Raw genomic sequence first — 16,636 nt, 5'->3', positions numbered from 1 at the left:
AAGTTTCTAATACTATATATTAAATTAACCGCAAGTTATTTCGCATTGTAGAATTATTTGTAGCGTTTTTTACACTTTTTCTTTGAGGTTTATTTTTCTAGCTACCTTACCTACTGAGCTTAAAAAGATTACTCTTTCACTTAGAACTCAAATGAACGATCACATCAAAGCTGAAATAAGAGTCACTGTCAACGTAAACAGTTTTTAAAAAAATATTTTATTTTAATAGCTTTTCTAATGTACCTATTTCGTAATGCTAAATCTCTAAATTTCCTTAAAACCCTAACATAATACTCATTGGTCAATAAAATACACATTTAATTTAATCATATTATATCAAATTGAGATTTGCTTGTATTTTAAATTATTTTATTATGTTCTTTTGAATACGATATGTACATCTGTACATATGTATCTGGAAACTATTTTTTTCCTGTATTAAAAATATAGTCAAATCAAATTCAAATCTTATTTGCTGACCACATGGGTAAATTATTATTACACACACTTTAATTCAATTGTATGAGGGAAACATAAACATAGAAATTTACTACTTTATAATACTAACATAAATCATATTATAGACCTTACCCCTAATTTGGAAGTTATCCATACATGACAGTCATAAATCGTTAGTGGGGCTCGAACCACTGATGGACGAAGGCCTCCCTTATTTCCCCCCACTCTTCTCAGCCCATAGCTATTTGCTGCCACGTGGATCCACCGAGCTTTATGAGTTCATCGATCCACCGGGTTTTAGGGCATCTTTATGGTCGTTAAGTGCCCCTTGGATACCAATGTATGACTGCGTTTTTCCAGCGTTTGTCCACTCGCCGAGCGACATGTCAACTGCTAAGAATGTAAATTATGTAATCACTATATCTTACGTCAATACTAAGTAGTAAATAATTACAAGATAAAAAGAACTTTTTATATACAACGTTTTAAAATTTTCTGTTGAATCACATAAACTTGACTTAACTAGCTTAAACGATCAAAAAAAATTGTAATTGATAGAAATACTGAATAATGAAATGTCATTTCATATTGATTTCCATAGTAACGCACGTATATATTATTTAATAATTTAGTTGCTAGGACCCCCTAGCAACCAATAATGGTATCGAAATAACTTTTCATACAAAATAGAATTAACTGAAAATGAATTCAATTCTAATTAAGGATGGCTAAAAGTATTAAAAAAATGTACATATTGGCATCGTGTTCTCATATAATATACGAGGGTGGGTCAATAAGTCCTTAGAAAAGCCGACAGGTGGCGCGACTAGTACTGTAAGCGGTTTGTTTTCATGCAGCGGCACTACCGATTCAGTATGCTGCGAAGTTTCAATCAGATTGGTCGGGTTGTTGTGTGTTTCTCGTACATTTAAAAAAAAAATTTGCTTGTGGAAAATGGAAAAATGGAAAATGGAGAAAATTGAGCTTAGAGCTGTTATTAAACATTTTAATATAAAAGGGTTAACAGCAAAGGAAATAAAAAATGAGTTGGATTTAGTTCACGGCATATCTGCTCCTTCACTTGCAACTATTTATAACTGGTAAAATGAATTTAAACGTGGTCGTACATCAACAAAGGATGAACCACGCTCAGGACGTCCTGTAGAGGTGACTACACCAGAAATGATCAATAAAATCCACGATATGGTGTTAAGTGACCGAAGATTAAAGTTGAGTGAGATAATTGAGGTTACAGGGATCTCAAAAGGTAGCGTCATTTCTATTTTACATGACAAATTGGGCATGAAAAATATTTCTGCAAGATGGGTGCCGCGTTTGCTCACAGTCGACAATAAACGCAATAGGGTGGTGGCCTCTAAAGCCCTGTTGTCGCTCATGCAACGGAATCCGGATGAATTTTTTCGTCGCTTTCTGACTGTAGATGAAACATGGATACACCACTATACTCCCGAGACGAAAGAACAGTCAAAGCAGTGGATTGCGAAGGCAAACCATGTCCAAAGAAGGCGAAAACCGTAAAATCAGCTGGTAAGGTTATGGCTACTGTATTTTGGGATTCACGTGAAATTATTTTCGTTGACTATTTGGAAAAAGGAAAAACAATAACAAGGGATTATTATGCATCTTTATTGGACCAGCTAAAAAACAAAATTGAAGAAAAACGGCCTCATTTAAACAGGAAAAAAATCCTCTTTCATCAGGACAATGCCCGTGTTCACACATGTTTACAATCAATGGCTAAAATTGAAGAATTGAAGTTCGAATTGGTCGACCACCCACCGTATTCGCCAGATTTAGCCCCCAGTGACTTTTTCCTTTTCCCAAACTTAAAAAAATGGCTAAGTGGACAACGTTTTTTTTCAAATGAAGAAGTCATCGATCGGACAAATGCTTATTTTGAGGACCTTCCGAAAACTTATTTTTCTGACGGTTTAAAAAAAATTGAGAAACGTCTAACCAAGTGTATTGAGCTCCAAGGAGATTATGTTGAGAAATAAAAAAAAAATACAAAAATAAAAACTGTTTTAATGCTTTTTTCTAAGGAATTATTGACCCACCCTCGTATTATAAAAGTTTAAGTAATTATTAAGTTTAAGTATCTAAGTAATTTAAGTAGTTAGTGTAAGAATACGACCTAAGAAAAACCTTGTAATAAAATTATTGTAGTCACATTGTTTTTAATAAATTTTTCTCATTTATTCATTAATATCTATCTGAATTGACTTAGCTTGGTGAGCATTTTATTTCGAAGCAAGATTTCTCCGGTAAAATTGTATTTATTTAAAATCTTGCACAGAAAATTTCGAATGGAATTGTTGTTCCTCTTACTTTAACGGTACTATATTATTTTATTTCATGCGAAAACTTTCAAACACGTTCAATGGAAATTTCTCTGGGATTCAAACCTGAAAAATGTTGTAATGCGAAAGATTTTTCTTATTCTGTGGCATCGTAGGTACACAATGAAAAAAAACTGTGGAAAAAGCTACATTTCACAATAATATGTTACAGCTTATTTAATGCGTTAATCGAGCTTTTATTATTATACTCTGCATATTTTCAAATGCTTTGACAGCATGCTTCTTTAAGTATCGTCTTATAGTCAATGGTTGGCGGCTATCATGTTACAATCATGCCTGTCAAGCGCGAAATATTTCAATTTATTTATTTTTTTAACATATTGTTGACATTACAAATTAAAAGTGTAAGACGTTCACAAAGTGACATTTAGATACAAAGAAATATTATTAAAACAGTATTACATACAATAGATATAGATCAGTATTAATTTATTAAACAGTAGAAATGTGTAAATGCAAAAAATATAAATTATATAGGTACAAAGAAGTATACCGGATGAGTTAAGCAGACCCTATTTTAAAAATTTATAAAACAACGTCCACCTATACTCACGTGGGTGGAATATATCAACACCCGAAGCAATTTCGTTGAACATAGTTATCGCCCTCCCAATTGGCATTGCCAGAGGGAGGTTGGTTCTGCACCTTGGGAGAATAAACAACTAATGCTGTCTATTTCTAAGATAGTTATCAGGGACACACATGTCAACATTGTCCAGAATGGCAGAGTTCTCATTTATACGTCGTATAAGTCGAAAAAAATACGTAGCTAAATAAAGACTTCTTCTAAAATATAGTACATGTCGCGTACGATCACGTGAGGTCACAGATCAGATTGATGCTACCATCCTCTAGCACATTTGAACCTTTATACTAACATTGCCAGTTAGAAAAATCTGCCGAAATCACCAGAACAACAATAAGGTCACCTCACGTTGTACTGCTCTGCATCGACACCTGCATGACGCAATGAACGTTTTTTTATCATTTTCTACATGCCTATACATTTTCGAATTACGTCAAAATAGTGTGTTTTTTGTTTTTAGCGATTGGCACTATGTATTTTCTATAAGAATATTGTCTATTATCTATGGTCTGCGGATTGGGTTCCATTAAAAATATCATTGAATTTACAGAGTTCGTGTTCGTTCCAAATATTATGCAAAATGACGAAACCATAGACTAAATTTGTCGCCGTGACATCGTGACAGTACGCGACATGCATCTCAATATAATCACAACTTTACAATCCCAATACCTACTGATGTGAAGATTAATTATGTGCATTGATTAAACCACTGATATAGATTCTTTAGCCAAACAATGCGTCTTCTTCCTCGTTTTGATCACGGATGCATATTTATTATTTTGCGTGATAATACGGCAAAGTTATTCAACTTTCTGTTTTCTCACTCTGAATAAGATATCCAGGGTTTTCAAACCCAATCCTTGGAGCATGACTTTATTGCAAATTCCTTGTTTCCGTGAACGCCTCAATCCGAACGCCCATCACTTGAGGAGTGAGTGTACGGATTGCAATAACGGTATTTCAAAACCGGTATTCCAGTATTTATCAATGCCGAAATATCGGTTTTTAAAATCCAAAATACCGACATTTTCGGTATTAAGAAACCACACTCGTTTACGTTTTTGACGATGAATTTAATGTTATTCCTATTTAATTGAGTGTATAAATGTGCTGATAAAATGCAAAATATTGACTGAATCCAACATTCATCCAATTCTAATGAATTGTGTTAAATATACCCATTTATAAAATTGTCTCGATAAATTAACATACTGATATTATCTCGAAATAAAAGACATCCGTGACAAATGTTCAATTATTCTATAATAACATTATTAATGATTGTACAAGTGTTGAATTGAAGAAGCTTTTCCTGCAGCTGTGCTTATTTATACTTAATTAACCAGTATTTTTGAGGACTTTAGTTGAAATTGTCAATATATTCAAATTATTAGTTAAAATCACCAATAATTCTACAATATTGTGATTAATACATATTTGTAAATATCACTATGATAAATGTAGGTAGGTTTTTTTAAAAAATATAAAATGATGTTCTTAAAGAAATTTAAATTGCTATATTTACCGATAAGTACCTACTTATGTTTTAACGAATACCGAATAACCGGTATTGATATTTTTATTCGGTGTTTCAATCCCTAAGTGAGAGTCCATAATTTTATAGTACGCCATACAATAGAATAAGGCAGAATGTAGTTAACCATATCCATAAATCCATGTTTAATCACGGTTTTCTATATATACATACGTATTTTATCTAATGCTTGTCTCTTGTTTGAGCTATATATTATTATCATGTTAATTTCCATTTAAGCTTTTTAGCTAAATCTGTTACATCGCACACACGTATAAGTTCCCTTAACCATTATTTTCCCCCCATAATTTTATTATACTTCTCTATTTATTTAACACCCACGGTAGCCGCGCGGCTTAAGGGCCCGCTGAAGAGCCCGCCGTTCAAATATAATTTAGTATAAAAAGGACCTCGGCGTCGTAACTACGTCAATTTAAATCGATCTTTTCGCAAAAATCACTAATCATCGGAGATTTTATTTCAAGAAATATTATTATTATTACTGATAATTTCTGCCGCGCGGAGAATTATTATTATTTTATGAACACCTGCGACATGATGCCGATCAGAAAACAGGGCTGTCAAAATAATATTAAGCATTCATATTTTTTAAATGTTAATTTCATCATGGTTTTTAATCAAACCTGTGCAAGTACGTACTGATAACTTGGGTGGATTTTGTAGCAAACATACTATTGATATATATACGGGTATATTATTATTATAACCCAATTCAAATTGAACATAGGTTGATACTCAAATACTATTATAGTATGTTTATGATTTCGAGAAAATAATACGATGGTATAATTAATCCATATCAATTATTTGAAAACATTACATTCGCACTTTGCACAAAATTACAAACACATTCGAAGTTTGCCGCACACGTACAGACCACGTGATATTTGTTTACGCAAAATCGTCGCTTTTCAAAATGGCGAATTTGATTACCAGATTTTACTGCGATGAATCAGTATGTTCCTTTTTGTCTTTTTTTATTCGTAGGTTTGTTTACTATGTACACCGAGAAATTTCCATTTATAAACTCGGAAACGATTTTTACAGAAGAGTTTTGGAATATAATGCAACCAAAACTGGAAAAAATTCTATCATGGGTGTTGACTTCCTGAATTAGCTAACCCCAGGTCCATGCCACTACGTGAACCACAGTGGATATTAAGCCATTTCCACACTGGCAACAAGTTGCTGGCAACCTCATTAAATTTTACGATACTTACCATAATTGCTTAAGAAATTTTACAATAATTATCGTAAAATCTAACGAGGTTGCCAGCAAATTAACTTGTTGCCAGTGTGGACCCGGCATTAGATGCACAAAACTTAAATAATATATATTATAAATAAAAATTTAAAATTATAAATATATATTATGATTTATGTCTTCGACAGCCCTGATGAAATAAATGTGAAATATGAGTCGGATCAGTCACAGAGCAAATTTATTAACACAAACAACTTTGACACGACCTTTTTATATTAACTAGTAGACCAGATATTATGGACCACATGTTAAAAAATCATATTTTCAATTCTCAAGGCCATTTCTGTAGAACGTCCTCTTAAGCGTCTCAGGTTCGAATCCTGGGTCTGGCAAGTATACATATTGTTTTTAAATTTGTGTGTGAGTTAGGGGTATGGACCTAATAAGTTGAGCAAGTGGCTGACACCCATTTCTCGTAAAAAAAACAAATCTATTAATACAAACCTCTACTCTGTGAAGGCCCATATGATTCTCTTAGGATCGGACATGGTCGGAAAAAAAAATATTTTGCCGATGATAACCGAGCAGCTACGCATGAGCTTATAATGTCGTGCGTCCTGGGTTCAAATCCAGGGTCTAGCGAAAAAAATTGAGAACATATTGTATTTAGAATAACTTATAGTTTTTGTCACTTACCTATTTACCTTTATAGTTTAAATAAAAATCTACTCTTAGCGTAGGTATATAATTGTCTGTATAATACAATAGAATAACAGTACATAGTATGTACTTATATAAAAAACAAGAATTAAATGCAATAAAATCTATTTACTGTCAACATAAATTTAATAACTGTGCTATATTTTTCTAGTACTTATATATTTTCAAACAAAATACAATACAATATTAATTTCTCCTGAGCGTTAGATAACAAATTGCTCGCCAAGGTGAAAATAATTAATTTTCATTATTTAATATATACAAGCCCTTTGTTTTATTTTCTAAAGAAGAACTATGGCGTTTTTTTTTGAGAATAATAATTTGTTATAAAGTAGTAGGTAAATCAATGTATTAAAAGGTTATTTAATTTATTAAAATAAAATTATAAATGTTTTTTTATTATAATGATGTACCTACATCAGAAAATAAATTAAGGTAAATGCGGTAAAATACGTATCTGATATTAAGAAAATCAATATAATCGACTCGGTTTAACTAGACGGACACTACTTGTGGGTCAGCTATTTTTGAAAAAGAATAAATTCTTTAAAAAATGTGAAATAGGAACAGAATGATAATTATATTTTTGTGCAAAACTTACCTAATCAACATGTTTCTTGAGTTTATCGTGAATATTTTTACACTAAAATGATAAATATTGTTTAGAAAATATACACAAACGGTTTATTAAGAAGTTATAGCGAATACAAGTACGCACAAGTTAAGCCGGATTCATACTAGACTTGAAAACTGAAACTATTTTATCTGTTATCTTTTGATAAATAAATAAAACTGTTTTAGTCTCACATTATTATTTTATATTACAAAATTATTTACTCCATTAAACCTATGTATTTCCAAGATTGAGCGTACACAATATTAACAATAAATGTCTTAAATAAAAAGTATACTAGATTTATTTTTGACTGATTTTATCAATGTTATTTGTATTTATAAAAATTTAATATTAATAATTGGAAAAAATGCCAATCCCGGGATCAAAATTTTAGCTCGGGATTAGATTCCCTAGTGTGCACGCCTTCATACAAAATATAGGTTTCCGATGTGCTTCTGATGCATCACGACACGGCACGTGTCTAATGTGAATACAGCGTTACTCTCCATGACCTAACGTAACATAATTTATGTACATGCTTTGACGAATTAATAATATTTTTTAGCCCTAATCGATAAAACCGACCCCTATAGAATAGAACTTAGTCAGGACTGATTATAATATCGGGTCCTTCGGCTGAAAGTAGTAACCTCTACTTTTCTACAAGAACATAGCCAATCAAACATTGTAGGTTAGTACAACCCAGTGGCGAAGGCTCCATACCAGCCGATTATTTAAAGCCTACCTTCTAAGAAAAATTATATATCTTCTAGTATTTAGTTTATATTAAAATAGGTAAGTAAATAAAAAATATGTATGCAAAAAATAAAACAATTGAGAGTCATCTATCGTCATAATTTAGAATACCGTTTAATTTAGTTTAGTTTCGAAAAAAAAATAGGTGGCCATAAGCGCCATCTATTTTCAACTGAATTAGCTTCGGATTCCGATCGACAGAATCCATACCACATTTTGTATTGCTATAACGCCACATTACATCAAGCATGTCTGTAAATTTGAACCGAAACTATAAGCGCTACAAAATACGCTTACTGTAGGCCCTACACTCTTTAGGAATATATTTATTGTCGATGTTTGTCACTTTAAGCAAATAATAAATACATAAGATGATTTAAAAAAAACCATAATTTAAACTCATCGTTAGTAAGCTATTGAAATTTCATCGACGTAGTGTGTCATTGTCATTAGTGTGTACCTACCTATTCATCGGTAGTAATATCGGATTACCAGGCGGCTCTCGTGGTGCAGTTGGTAAGGCGCTCGCCTTCCACCCGAGAGTTCCTGGGTTCGATTCCCGGTCATGACAAAAACATTTATGTGTCTTTCTCAAAGCCTGGGTGTTTGTGATTGTTCAAAATTACTAACAACCACCTAGTACGAAAAAGCAAGGACATGGTTATTAATAATTCTAAAAAAAAAAAATATCGGATTACCTTCGTATTGCTCGTAAGTATATCTGACAAGTATATTTTTTTCTCATATCTCCACAGCCTACCTCTTTCCAAAAGTCACAATACGCCACTGGTATAATCAATGCGCAAAAGTCACAAATTTGAAACAATACTTTCTAGCAAAAACAAGTTTGATTATTTCAGATACTTTAACTTTTTTCTATGAATTGTCATCAACGATTTTATAATAAGTACTTTGAATCTGAAAATAATAAAAAATGAATGATCAAATAACCCACAGCATGGCAGGCGAGGTGGACCGCCTCCCCCAAGGGGCGGCACACTTACCGTTTTTTTCCAGACGTATTCTGCAGGCACCAAACTAGAAGACTCCAACCTTCGCACTGGATTAGCCAGTTCCTCACCGGCCATGGCAACTTCGCCGCCAGACTCCACGAGTTTGACTTGATAGTAGATGGGCCGGGTTATACCTGCGGGCATGACCACCAAGATTTTGAACACATCCTCTGGGATTTCCCGCTTATGGAATTCGAACGAGCGGAGCTGTTTGCCAGGGTCCGTCCTCACACGGGCCTAATTAGTCATGGAGATCTGGTAGCAACCGAAGCCAACTTTGCAGCATTTGAGAAATTTGCAGCGTCGTATGTGGAGCGGGATAGTCCCGACTCTTCTGTAGACTCATCCATTTCAATTCGTGACACTCAGTATGTGGGTACACAAAGCGCTTAACGTCAGCGGACAGCAGAGCCAGTCCGAAAACAGACATTTTCTTTGTTAACTTTCTTCTTTAAGCACTACGGTGCATGATTGCACCAGTCGCGTGCGGCTCTGTCTCGGGACGGAATAAGGACTTAAAATCACTTCTTTCAGACACGTTTAAAGCGTCGAAAGCGGCCGTGCATATCCACGGTTGTGCATATATGACGGGTGGTGGTGGGCATAGTAACAATAATAATATATTCATTGACATGTTTTCTTTTTCAAGTAAATGGGTAACGTTTTTAGTCATCTTTACACGATTTAAGAAGTAATACCCCCGTCGCCATCATGAAACAAATTGACGTGTTCTCAGCTCGACGTTCCCTCTCTGGATGCCAGCGAGTTCAAAATTTTGTCGCACCTATAGAATATGAAAATTATTTGCCGTTTCACTGATATATCGTCTTAAAGGAGCTGTAGCCCAAGGCCCTCAAATTCATAGAGTCTAAAAATAAATTGAAATAATGCTGTTTATAATATATCCCACAATTACATGGTCAAAAACCTACAATTCTCATGTTGCATTACACTATAATAATTGTTATTTTTATATTTTAAGCATTCGCAATAAAAAATACAATTGAGCAAAAATGTATATTAGTTTTTCGTAAGCAAATACATAAGGTATATATTTTTTTCAAATCACGTTTCAATAACTTCTGCTTTTAGGGGTGACAATCAGTATTAGCTCAGGGCTCATTCAAGTGTAAATGCGAACCTGTTCATTGTAATTCATCGTGAAAATATCGTTATTTAATTAAAGATGTTTTTAATCTCGCCAAAAAGTTCAATGGTATAATTATATATTTTTTAAATAAATATGGCTTATAAACATTGATCCCAAAACCACGAGAACATAATATATCGTCACCTCAATACTACAACTAGATAACTCTGATTTGGTCATTGTTGGGGAATAAAATTCTTACTTTACTTGATTAACATAAAACTAGATTATAATTAATATTTAAAATAAAAATGTAAAATTCTGTTTGTCTAACTGGGAACAATTAAATAATGTATTATATATTAGATAAATTGTTTTATTTATTAAATGCATTTATGGTTTTAAAGTTATCTAATATTTTCTTTAACGCCCACGGTGGCCGCGCGGCTTAAGCGTTGGACTATAACGCCGTGGGTCCCAGGTTCGAATCCTGGGTCTGGCAAGTACACATATTGTTTTTCAATTTGTGTGTGTCAGGGTATGGACCTAATAGGTTGAGCAAGTGGTTGACATCCATTTCTCGTAAAAAACAAAATCTGTCAATATAAACCTCTACTCTGTGGAGGCCCATATGGTCCTATTAGAATCAGACATGGTCGAAAGAAAGAATATTTTCAAACACAAAATTAATACAGTTTCCATAAACTTCTGATTTACGTAGTTTTATGATTTTGTAAAGAAGGAAAATAAATGCAGAATCATATTCAACAACCATCTCAAAAACAATGAAAATCAAGTTATCTAGTTGTAGTATTGAGGTGACGATATATTATGTATGTGATTTCAAAACTCTAATCAATTAGATCAGTACTTTCTTAAGATTTTTCGGTACTGTTCGGTTATGAGGAATACAGCGGAAAACACATTTTTAAAATATCCGATATACTGGATTATTTGTTAGGTTAACCTAACCAAACCTAACCTAACCTAACCCAACCTAAACTAACCCAAACTAACAAATAATCCAATATATCGGGTATTTTCAAAATGTGTTTTCCGCTGTATTCCTCATAACCGAACAGTACCGATTTTTCTTAATTAATCGAACATTATATTATATACTCGTAATATATGATGAAACGTTGCATTTAGTAATGATAGGAAACGATTTGCGCGTAGGTGTAGTGATTATTTGATATCATTTCAAGCAGATTGCATATAAAAAAATGTCGTTACATTATATATCTTGCCAGGTTGTCGTAGTATGTCACCAGTGCAATTATATCTAATGAGCTCTATTAAATCTCAGCACGTTCCTAATTCTTCACTCGTTCACTTCTGCTTATATTTTAATGATGTCAAATTTATTATATAGGGAAAATATTACACGACACTATTAATTCGTGATGGAAGCGTTAAATTTACATAATTAATGTAAATACAATATTATTTAGTATTAAATTTTCATAGTTAATTTATACGCAATGTCGAAATTAACTCACAAAACAAATTATCAATTGTTCAATAATTAATCTTTATACATTTTCTAATTAAGTAATATTCATTATCATAAACATCAAATATTATATATTGTGATACTTTAAACATTCATAGTAATTACATACTTCATTTCCAAATAAATATATCTATATTTTGCTGCAAAATAATAAATTGGTTTATACACACTACATAATATAATCATGTTTCCACCATACAAAAGTACTCACGAAGAATTTATGCTTAATTTATAATTAATTAGTATATATTATTATATTTTCTTATTGTTGTATTAATTTTGAATACATAAATTCATTGAATATTAAAATTTATTGCTACAGTTTTGTTTGTGTCGTTCATATAATTTTGCTCATGAATTACAATATCAGCACTGATAAATTTATCATCTTTTATGCAGTGTTTCTTAATTGGGGGACATAGAACATATCAAAGTATCCACAGGCCACAAATTAATTTTAGGGAACAACACGAAACTTTAAGGTGGCCGCAGTCAAATTAAAATATTAAAATGATATAACAAGTAATGACAACGATTAAAATTCATTCAAAAAAAAAAATACTATCTACTTACAGAAATATAAATTGATAAAAATATAAATAAAATGGAATAGTAAATATAATAAGGAGATGTTCCCACTTGAAACGTTGAGAAACATTTATGTAATGAATCGATTGTACCTAATAGCTGAACTATTTCGTATTTATCGTTAATCTCATTATTATCATTACCTGTTTAATTCCCTTTTTACTGGTTGGTGCCTATGTCTCGGCAGAAAATATGGTATTAGGAAATAACAGACACTTTGTTTGTAACTATATTTTATTTTATATATTGTTTTCACAATTGTATTAATAACCAATTGAAAATATCTTAACTACGTATCACAATATAATTATAGAAGTAGTAGGTAGATAAAAAAAAATATAATAACTATGTAATAATAATATAGTAAGTGTGTGCTGTTATTTATATTACATTATATTAAAGTGAGTGAAGTACAACGTAGAACAAACAAATTAGTATTTTTATGTATTAGTAGTGGTTCTCATTCAGTTGGTCATAATGGAATAGTTTTATTAGTTATGAATAAAATATTAGTAATTAAAATATATATTTGGATATTATAACATATTGAAAGTATTATTTGATTTTAATGTGAATTTTCCAAGCTGGGGTTCGAGCCTTATAAGCAGTCACGTTGACGGTCAGCCATTGCCGGCGCTTGAATTCTTTTCAAATCTAAATATATACTATATATATATATATATATATATATATATATATATATATATATATATATATATATATATATATATATATATCTAATTTATATAACGTACAAAATGAATGATTAATTTAAAAATAAAAACGAGGGAGCATTGCACCTGGGACTGAAATAGAAAAAAATATCCATAAGCTTTCTCGCCCACGCGTATCGTTGGTAGATAGATTTCTTAATATAAATGTTAACATAATACCTGATATAACAAATCTCAATGCAAGCAATATAAGAAGATTAAATTTTTATGTTATGAAAAACTTATTTTACCGTTTTTTTTTTTGTGAAGTTACTTACGTGGAAAATATTTATGATTTGACGGATTTTTACTTATTGTATAAAAAAACCTTTTTTTTAAAGATTTAGTATTTTTATCTTAGTGTGACCGTGGCAAATAAATCACAGAGAACACGTATGAAGCTTTCTTTCAAATTAATATGAGATGCGAAATGACTTGCAGAAAATTTATTAATTAGCCTTAGTATTTTTTCAGGTTCGCTTTTGTATAGTTATTTAGTTACCATGTTAATAGAAGGTATTTTTTACCAAAATAGGTAACTTTGACAAAAGATTAAGATTTTTTTTAACCCCTAAAATCACAATAATGTTGCTAAATAATTAAAGATGTCGGACTAGTTGGTAACTACATATTATGTTTTTGTTATAGATTTTAGACGTTTTGTAAACTTTCGAATTCCTATGTTGTATTTTATACACAAATTACTTTACCATCGCAACAGAATGCATTTTATTTTTTTATGAAATACACGAAAATATTTTTCAGTTTGATAGTAATTTAGGTTATCACATGATTGTTAAAGCTATATAAATAAACGATTTCTCTATACTTAAGTATTAAATTTCACTTTTGTACAAACATCGACAAGAACATTACTTCTCTCTCATTCACTCGAGAAATTAATTTCAAAACCATGTTTAGTAATACGAGTATAATAATTATACATTTGACTGAATTCACGTACCTACGGTTAATTTTTGATTTTCCGTGGCCGCCTTTACTAATAATAGGGAAAAGGGTGGCGGGAACATTGATATCTCAATCTGAACGGATAAATGTGTCGCTAGATTTCAAAATCAGCCAAGTCCATAATAGATAAATAGGAGAAAAACAGCTTTTCGTAATCTCAAATACACAGTCACAAGAGTGAAAGTTTATATTATTTCGAGTATAGAATATTTAAAATTAATAAATTCAACATTTTGATAATGCAGAAATTGTTATGGGTTGGAATTATTAAAAGATATTATTAATTATATTCAATGTTGTCCTTTATTTCCACGTTATAACACAAAATCACATAACATATTATTACTGGTATACTAATATAAGGTTGAATATTACTAGGTACAATATGTGTTTCTTGTTAGAAGTCCGACTGAAGAGTGTTTTATATACTGGACAGTGTTGCCATATTTTAAAAGTGGAATTATGGTACAGAGCCTCCAAAATTATAGTATTTGGAGATAAAATATAGTACGCGTTGTCATCTGTTGAAAATAAAAATTTTCCCTATTTTTCATAGTCGGCTCGTTTTTATTAGGAAAAATATTTCGTCGCGGGCCGCAGGTTCCCAAATTTTCATGGTCGGCTTGTTTTTTTTAGGAAAAATATTTCGTCGCGGGCCGCAGATTTCCAAATTTTCGAAGACCACTTGTCTTGATTGCGAAATGGCAAATGCAAAATTATAGTACTTTTATATAAAATTATAGTACGATTTTCAAAATTATAGTATTTTGGGCGTACTATACCTATTTTATATCGTACATAGTACGCGGACCAAAATTATAGTACAAATACTATAATTATAGTACGGTTGGCAACACTGATACTGGATAACTACTAGGCAGGAACAATATTGATGATGCAACAAACTTGAGAAATGAAACAAGACTTAACATGTAAAATAATGAACTCATTGTTCCAGCCAGTCGAATCTACTGGAATGTTGACTCAAATAGTTACGTAATTTGAATGGCACATAACAAAATGTTAGAAAGCAGTAGTTCTTCAGCAATTCACAAAAAAGTCAAAAATACCTAAAGGTGGACTTGGCTGATTTTAAAATGTAGCGACACAAATTCACGGTATTTGACAGAAAAAAAACTTTTTATAAAATTAAATTATAGTTAATACTTTCAGTTGCCCCACTGAAAATTGCTGAGTGATACACTTATAATATTAATTGTTTGTATGAATCATTTAATACGCTCAGTAAAATTGGCTAACAATGTATTTACCTATATTACCTAATTGCGTAATTTTGAATAAATCAATTAAGGTTTTAAATTATTAATCTCAATTATTCGTGAAATGGATTTTCATATCTGTTCCAGTATATTCAAAGCCAATTGTTATTATAATAATATTCTAGCAGTAAAACGAATATCACTTTAATTGTTTCGATAAAAATGAAAGTTCCAGGTTCGATATTATTTCCTATTTTTATTATGCTCATGTATTTTATATAATATTATGTATATTAACGTGTTATACAGAGGTAAGTCATATAATATAATAATATAAAGGACTGACAGAACGTCTCATCATCCACCAGTCACCGCATGAATAAGGCAAGTAAGTACATTTAAAATTATTTATTGCGGGTAGACGCAGGTTCAGTTAGTGATTCCGGAAACGGTACGACACTTTTAAAATATGTATATTTTTCTATCTTATTCGTCTGCTTTTATCCAATGCCGCATTTAGAGAAGCCTCTGCTATATCATTTATTTGGTTCGTCTACCCGGCCGAAAACCGTCGTTCTAACATCCTGCCAGTATCATGACTGGCCGTTAAAAGCTTGAAAAAAATCTAGGTACCTACGTCTCTTTCGTCGACGTGTCTAGAATGCCGCTAGATACTCTCTGTAGATAATTGCGTAGAAGCATTTCTCTATTCTTCATGAAAATATTATTAAGTAGTCACATGTAGGGAATCCAATCCCGGGATCCCGGACAATTTTTGATACCTATGAATCCCGGGATTAGTAAAAATAATCCTGAAACCTTCGGGATTAATTTTTTATCAATCACAATCAATTAGCGCTTGGCCATAGTGGTCGGGCGGGAAGCGGAATGGCAGCGGTGTGCACAAATCAAAGGTATAACTGTATGTGATATGCCCAAAAAAGACACTGTCTACGAACATTTCACACACGGTTATACGTTTGAGTTACGCACGCCGCTGCCACGCCGCTGCCACGCCGCTGCCACGCCGCTGCCACGCCGCCGCCCGCCCGACCACTGTGTTCTAGCACTTAGTATGTGTACAAACTTATGTTATTGAAGTGTATGTACCTGCACATGTCACAAGGGGATCGCCGAATGCTCACGGATAATAAATAACCATTTTTTGTTGTCATACGCAATCGTAAGAACATCAGAAAAATAATAAATTCGTTCATTTAACCAGCTAGACGCCACTGACGTTCTGA

General features: G+C 32.0%; 1 protein-coding gene across 1 annotated transcript in view; it reads left to right on the top strand.

The window, feature by feature from the left end:
- bma (SCY1-like protein bma) overlaps window positions 1–16,636 on the top strand; it is a 405,735-nt gene that overhangs the window by 303 nt on the left and 388,796 nt on the right. The window lies entirely within an intron of this gene.

Source organism: Rhyacophila brunnea, unplaced genomic scaffold (assembly GCF_057557595.1).
Source record: "Rhyacophila brunnea isolate RB1 unplaced genomic scaffold, BYU_Rbru_1.0 scaffold_1, whole genome shotgun sequence".
NCBI lineage: Eukaryota > Metazoa > Arthropoda > Insecta > Trichoptera > Rhyacophilidae > Rhyacophila > Rhyacophila brunnea.
The sequence above is the reverse complement of the archived record's forward strand: the minus strand, read 5'-3'. Positions and strand labels throughout refer to the sequence as shown.